Raw genomic sequence first — 6,584 nt, forward strand, 5'->3', positions numbered from 1 at the left:
TATTTTTTACTTCAAACTGGGTGCGAATGTAGACACCGGGTATCTATCACATCACTTGAATAAAAAGTGATGTTAATGTACTGTACAATATTATTATTTAACTGACTTATTTATAAAGGTAATAATTTCGAAATTGTCTCTAGTATCTCGAAAGACGAGAATTAACTTCCCGTAATGGAATCTTCCATGAGCATTTCCTCCCAACTTGATTAAAATATTTGATAGTGATGTGCTAGAAACATTTGTCAAAAATCGCCCTCTCGAGCTGACTAGGATCTTCTTTCTTCGCCCAGTCGGGCTGACTAAAATTTTGTTTCTTCGCCCATACGGGCTGGCGTCAACCGTCTTCAACCCGTTAATGTATCTTCTTTTTCGCCCTACAAGGGCGTTATTTTTACGGGGAAGTCGGCCGTTCTTCGACCGCGTTAATATAGATGACAGGCAGGACTCTATTGCTAACGGAAAAGTATGATGTACAGGGGCGAGACACTTCAGTACTGATTTGAGATTGGGAGCATCCTATTTTAAATTAAATATAAAATTAAAAATATTGCATGTCGGCATGTCGGCATTGTCACCATGTCACCATAAATAATTGCTCGTTATTATTTTAATTGCATCTCTAAGAATTTTTAAAACAAATGGCTTATAAATAAATAATATCGTTTTTTCGTTTCTGTGCGGGTGATTTAAATATTTCTTCCACAAGAACTTACGATATTTGTCTTCCATACGAACAAAGCTTACAGATTTTTGGTGTTTTTGCTTAACACGCAAACTTTAATTAAAATCACGAATCATCATCAGCATTGAAATCGAATAACTTTGCTACATTAAAATTAACGCGATTTAAACACTTATTTGATTTGTACATGAAAAAATGTAAAGTATAAAACGTTTTCTTGCTATTCTGGCAGCGATTACAACGGATAAGCTAGATATTTATTGGTCAAAAGTTCTTGGCTATTGTAACTCGATTACACAATAAATATCAGAACGAACATTTTTGATTGAGTGCAATACGGTTGACATAGAGACATACAGGCACTGTACGCTATCCTGCGGCAGATTTTTCTACAGATGTTGCAAATGCCGCTTGTAGGTGGCCAAAAAATTCTCCCGAAACATTCAAAACACGTTCAAGACGTCATAATTGCATAGGGCACGAGCTTCGACGACAGAAAAAGACAAAAGGTCTCACCGAGATTCGAACTCGGATCGCTGGATTCAAAGTCCAGAGTGCTTACCGTTACACCATGAGACCTCTACGCGAATCGCCTCTCAAAAGACTATTTCAAAGCCAAACAGAGTGCCAACGGACATTATTGCATGCAACGGAAATTTGAATGTCGCAAAAGACTTATCGTCCTCTGTCGTATATCGAGAGCGTTGCGCAGGACGAAACAACCTCGCCTTTCTTCGCGTTATCTAATTTGATGGGCGTCGTTTAACGATTCGCTGAAGTATTTTCGATCTCACGCTGTCTTTCGCTGTGGAAATCGCGACGCTTGCCAACTGACACTTGCATTGCACGATTTCGTGTCAGTTGGCGTCAGTATCGTGTTTCTGTCGTGACCGCTTCCGATAAAAACATGACAGTACGCTCGAAACGAATAAATGATTCGATTATTTACACACCGATCGGACAGCCATCGACAATTTACGGTCTACACGATGAAACGAAACACGTTTCTTAAATTCTTTTTTCACCACGTTCATTGACCGCAACCTTCATTCTCTTCGCGACAGCATTCTTCTGACAGATTTGTGGCAACAGCTTCGCTTTTAAACGGGAAGTGCAGATGGAGAAATTTCCATTATCGGCAACAACAGATGCGGCTATATCTTTACGCGATAGTCGATAAGGCAATCTGCAATGCTTTAAGGTGATATGTGACACACGGGTCTGTGTGAGGTCCCGTGGTGTAATGGTTAGCACTCTGGACTCTGAATCCAGCGATCCGAGTTCAAATCTCGGTGGGACCTTTTTTTCACTTCTTCGCCCCTGGCATCGTTTGTGCAAATGAAGACGACAGTGACAGTATAATTCGGAAACTGCTATTGCTTTGCATTTAGAACAGAAACTCTGCTTCGCCGCATGTGTTTGCGTGTGTGCGAAGCAGAGTTTCTGTTCGAGGCTTCTAAATGTTTCAACAGCTTTATTCTACTTTTGCCAAGGCCTCAAAACAAATCAATATGTTGCACACTTTTGGCCCAATCATCATTACAGTTTCGAACCAAAGGAATTACAAAATGTCTTCCAGGTGCTTACGTCACACTAAAATAGACATTTTCAATCAACCGCACATAAAAATATGAAAACTACTGTCAGGAGTGGGATTCGAACCCACGCCCACTATCGTGGACCAGAATGCACGGTCCTGCATTATACAGGAAGAGTCTACCTTGAGTCTGGCGCCTTAGACCGCTCGGCCATCCTGACGTTATTTGAATTAAACGAACATTCACCATTGATTGAAGCCTAATCAATGGTGAATGTTCGTTTCTGATTATGGTCAAGCAGTTTTATGACACGCCGACGTTTAATTATCTAAACGATAATTCAATTGCAATTGTTTAGATGAGAAATTCTCGCGTACGGAATTTCCAAAGAATTTATAACATGTTTTGTCTCTTACAAGAAATGAGATTTCCCCTGACTGAGTAATGATGTCGACGTTTGATACAAAGACACTCCAAACTTGGAAGACAAAGAGAGGTTTTATTTAACAGGAACTATACAGCGTGAAAGCAGTAACAAAAAGAAAGGGGTAAGAAACACGTGGCAGTGTTGCCGGTGTGTAGACTACATAGCGCACCCTGGTGGTGGAACCCGACATAACAAAAAATTAAATATTTTTCTTTAACACTCCTCCTAAATTTTTACATTTTTGTTACACTCACTACAATCAAGACTTAAAAACACAAAGAAAAAAAATTAGGAGACAAGTCCAGAGTGCATAGGAAGCGATTTCATTTAAATTTGCAGACTCCTATGCAATTTCTAAAGTACTCAAATTTAATCCGAGATAGTGGTTTTGTAAATATATCACCCAACTGTTCGTTGCTGTCTATGTGCTCTACCGTTATTTCTGTTCCTATCTTTTCCTTCACAAAGTGGTATTTAACGTCAATATGTTTGGTTCGTTTAGAAGCTTTCTTATCATCTTTAGTAATCATGTGAATTGCACTGTTGTTGTCAACATACATTATTGTAGGTTCCTTACTTAGCATTTTTAGTTCTAATCCGAATTTTCTCATAAACAGCATTTCTCTAATAGCTTCGCTGGCAGAAACATACTCTGCTTCAGCAGTGGATAATGCAACAGTTCTCTGTTTTCTGGAGTGCCACGATACTGCTCCTCCTGAATACATTAGTAAGTATCCTGATGTGGAACGTCTATCCTCCAAGTTTCCAGCAAAGTCTGCATCACTATAAAGAGCTAGTTTTTCATTGCCATTGTATAAGATTCCATAATCAGTAGTTCCTCTTAAGTATCTTAAAATTCTCTTAGCTTGAATCCAGTGATGGTGTTTTGGATTTTCTACATGTCTACTTAGGTAATTTACAGCAAACGTTATATCCGGTCTACTAATAGTGGACAAATATAGGAGGCCACCTATTAGTTCTCTGTATGGCATACCTTTAGCTTCCTTTGTGTCAGCTGTTTCATCCTTTGATTGTTCAATTGGAGTAAAGGTAGGGTTTGATTCATCCATATTGAACAAACTAAGTAGTTTTTCAATGTATTGGGACTGGCAGATAAAGATAGAACCATCTTTCCTGTATTTAGTGCGAAATACCCATTTGGTTGTTAGAGATCTTTGACCTTCAGGGAGGTCTACTAAGATCCAAGTATTATTTTTATTTAAGGCATTTATTTCCTCTTCCATTGCCTTCTTCCACTTTGGTTGAGTTAAGGCTTCTGAAGCAGATATCTGTTCACAATCTGCAATCATTGCATGATGATCGTACCTTGATGGCAGTTTAATTTCATTCTTACTTCTTAAGTTGTACGTTTTGTTTTTTGTTTGACTTTCTCTATTTTCCTGTTCCGTTTCTTCACATGCCTCTTCTAAAGCTGATTCAGATTCTTCTTCTTCAGTATCGCTTTTAACAAAGATTGAGTTTTCTTCATTAAGGTCTAGAGTTACGCTCTCTTCAGTTGGTATTTTATCTGACTGTGAATTTCCAGTTTGTTTTTCATCATTAAATTCCACATCACGAACGATCTGGACATCATCATCTTCGGGAAAGTAGATTCTGAAGCCTTTGGTGTTATATCCATAGCCCACAAACAAACCTTTTTTACTCTTAGCGTCCCACTTTAAACGCTTTTCCTTAGGTACATGGACATGTGCAGTTTCTCCAAACACACGTAATTGACTTATATCTATACTTTTGTTGTACCATACTTCATATGGTGTTTTTCCTTCAACACTACTCCTTCCGGTTAGATTTATAACATGTACAGCTGTGTTTACAGCTTCTGCCCAAAGTGACTTGGATAATCCTCTTGCATGGATCATTGTTCTAGCTGCTTCAACGATTGTTCGCATTTCTCTTTCTATTCTGCCATTTTGTTGTGGTGAGTATTTACAGGATAACTGATGAACAATTCCTTCTTCTTCTTCGGTTTCTTTGATTAAACGGTTAACTTCTTCTTTACCATTGTCTGTCCTTATTATCTTGACTTTGTAGTTTAAGTTATTTTTGATGTATTTGATGCATTTTCGGATTCTATCTTTGGCTTCATTCTTTCCTTTTAAGAAGTATACAATTCTGAAGTGACTTAGGTCATCTTTTACAAGCAGGAAATAGCGAGCTCCTCCTACAGATTCTGCCTCCATAGGTCCACATAGATCGATGTGTAATAATTCACCTGGTGCTTTTGCTCTTGAAGTACTTAACTTGAAGGGAATTCGATGTTGTTTTCCCTTCATACAGGATTCACAAAAGAAGTCAGGGTCATCTTCGTACTCTATTCCACATTTCTTTAAAATTTCTCGAACTCGTTTAATGTTTTGATGAGCTAATCGTTCATGGAATTTTCTTATGTTTTCCTTCTTCCTGTGTGTTCCAACGAAAGCTGTGTTTTTCAGGTATTTTTCAAAATGCATATAGTATAGCTTTTCTTTCTTTGTTCCGATAGCAAACACTTCATTGTCTCGAACAAGTCTACAACCTCTTTTGTTGTAAATCATACTGAAGCCTCTGTCTGATGCTGAGCTGATTGAGAATAGATTAAACTTCAGATCTGGAACGTATAGGACGTTGTTGAGACTTGATAAAATGTTTGATTTGCCATTGTTAGCTAAAAGTTCGACTTTGCCTGATCCATAAGCTTTCAGATATGATCCGTCACCAATCTTTATCAACTTTGGTTTATCAAATTCTGAATAACTAAGGAACCATTCTTTCTTTGCGCACATGTGATCGCTGGCTCCACTGTCTGCAATCCACGAGTTTTCACTTGGTGCTACCTCCGCCATATTCACACCGATGAATGCTGCTTTCCTTCTATCATTCTTTCTTGTTGTCCTCTTTTCTTTTTCTTTTTGTAGTCTAGCTGGACACTGAGCTATGAAATGACCAATTTTATCACAAAAATGGCATGGAAATCTCTTATTGCTCGACCTGGCTTTGGTATTGTAGATTTTATGAGATGGAAGTGCAACATTGTCCAGTTTTTCTTTGTTGGAGTTATTCTCTGTGAGTCTACTCTCTTCAAGAAGCAGTCTGGATGTTAGATTGTGCAAAGTACGTTCTTTTTCAACGACAGATTCCCAGGCAGTTACAAAGTGTGCATATTCAGGTGGCAGGGAAGAAATTATTTTAGTCATAAGCATGGTTTCAGAGATCTCATCATCTTGCGCCTTCAATTTTGCTACAATATTCTCTAAATCAGAGATATGCGTTCCTAGTCCTTTGGCTTGAAATTCGTAGTCAAAGAATTCCTTTTGTAAAAGATACTTTCCGATAGATGATTTGGGTTCAAATAGACTAGTCAATTTCTTCCACATTTCAGATGCTGTTTTACAACTTATTAGATGGGACAAAACTCTGTCTTCTACAAGAGATACAATAACATCTTGCACTCTTTCGTCTAGTCTCAATCTTTCTTTGTCTGTCGGTGTTTCACGCAACACGTCTATCCATCCTTTGGACCGCATGTGAACTTCTACTCTAAACTTCCATAAGTTCCAGTTTTCAGCACCGTTCAGTTTAGCAATAGTAAAATTATTACTTACAGATTCCATTTTCAGTAAGACGGCTTGATCAATAAAGTTCAGATACTTAATTCTTCAATTAAAAATGACTTGTTCTGACGTAGCCTGGGCCCATAACCTGATAAAAGACACTCCAAACTGGAAGACAAAGAGAGGTTTTATTTAACAGACTATACAGCGTGAAAGCAGTAACAAAAGAGAAAGGGTAAGAAACACGTGGCAGTGTTGCCGGTGTGTAGACTACATAGCGCACCCTGGTGGTGGAACCCGACATAACAAAAAATTAAATATTTTTCTTTAACAACGTTCACCTGCGAGTTAGCGCCACTGGATACATGTGTAGACCAGCCATT

General features: G+C 38.3%; 3 non-coding genes across 3 annotated transcripts; 1 reads left to right on the plus strand and 2 right to left on the minus strand.

The window, feature by feature from the left end:
• Positions 1-1,192: 1,192 nt before the first annotated feature.
• Positions 1,193-1,264, minus strand: TRNAQ-UUG (transfer RNA glutamine (anticodon UUG)). Its single transcript has one exon. It is a non-coding gene; the product is annotated as a tRNA-Gln (tRNA).
• Positions 1,265-1,914: 650 nt separating this feature from the next.
• Positions 1,915-1,986, plus strand: TRNAQ-CUG (transfer RNA glutamine (anticodon CUG)). Its single transcript has one exon. It is a non-coding gene; the product is annotated as a tRNA-Gln (tRNA).
• Positions 1,987-2,326: 340 nt separating this feature from the next.
• Positions 2,327-2,443, minus strand: TRNAL-CAA (transfer RNA leucine (anticodon CAA)). Its single transcript has 2 exons — positions 2,406-2,443; positions 2,327-2,372 (listed from the first exon to the last, which is right to left on the minus strand). It is a non-coding gene; the product is annotated as a tRNA-Leu (tRNA).
• Between the last annotated feature and the right edge of the window lie 4,141 nt (positions 2,444-6,584).

This window comes from Centruroides vittatus, unplaced genomic scaffold, assembly GCF_030686945.1.
Source record: "Centruroides vittatus isolate TY-2023 unplaced genomic scaffold, ASM3068694v2 scaffold_1782, whole genome shotgun sequence".
NCBI classification, from domain to species: Eukaryota; Metazoa; Arthropoda; class Arachnida; order Scorpiones; family Buthidae; genus Centruroides; species Centruroides vittatus.